The 725-nt window shown below is 47.4% G+C and overlaps 1 pseudogene; it reads left to right on the forward strand.

Annotated features, from left to right (window-relative positions):
• Positions 1-203: 203 nt before the first annotated feature.
• LOC123173935 (uncharacterized) lies at positions 204-309 on the forward strand (annotated as a pseudogene).
• The last annotated feature ends 416 nt before the right edge of the window (positions 310-725 follow it).

Below are 725 nucleotides of genomic sequence, written 5' to 3' on the forward strand. Positions count from 1 at the left end.
AAAAATACGTGTTGCTGCGGTATAGAGGGAGGGGTGGAAACCGTGGTAAACTCGTCTCCGTGTTTGAGGGGGGGGAGTAAGTAGTATATATAGGGCATTATCCATCATTAGGCAACGGTTGTAATGGTAGTAAGAATGACAATCATCTTTGCAGTGGACCTGGGAGTGGCAAGCATAAGGGACGAAGGCGGGGGTAACATGTGGGATGCGATCATAGCAGCACTAAAGCACCGGATCCCATCAGAACTCCGAAGTTAAGCGTGCTTGGGTGAGAGAAGTACTAGGATGGGTGACCTCGTGTTGCATTCCCTTTTTAATTATTATTTTTTCCTCGTGACAAACATATCGCATGTGCGCGATATATATTAACCCCGTTATATTATTTTTGACATTTGCGATATGTTTTAGCTCGCTGCTCATTGGTCACGTGTCTAGAGGCGGCTTTGTGGCGCGAGGAGCGCGTTCTGAAAGGGGTAAAAAAATAAGTGTTGCTGCGGTATAGAGGGAGGGGTGGAAACCGTGGTAAACTCGTCCCCGTGTTTGAGGGGGGGGAGTAAGTAGTATATATAGGGCATTATCCATTATTAGGCAACGGTTGTAATGGTAGTAAGAATGACAATCATCTTTGCAGTAGACCTGGGAGTGGCAAGCATAAGGGACGAAGGCGGGGGTAGCATGTCGGATGCGATCATACCAGCACTAGAGCACCGGATCCCATCAGAACT

Source organism: Triticum aestivum, unplaced genomic scaffold (assembly GCF_018294505.1).
Source record: "Triticum aestivum cultivar Chinese Spring unplaced genomic scaffold, IWGSC CS RefSeq v2.1 scaffold45329, whole genome shotgun sequence".
Classification (NCBI taxonomy): domain Eukaryota; kingdom Viridiplantae; phylum Streptophyta; class Magnoliopsida; order Poales; family Poaceae; genus Triticum; species Triticum aestivum.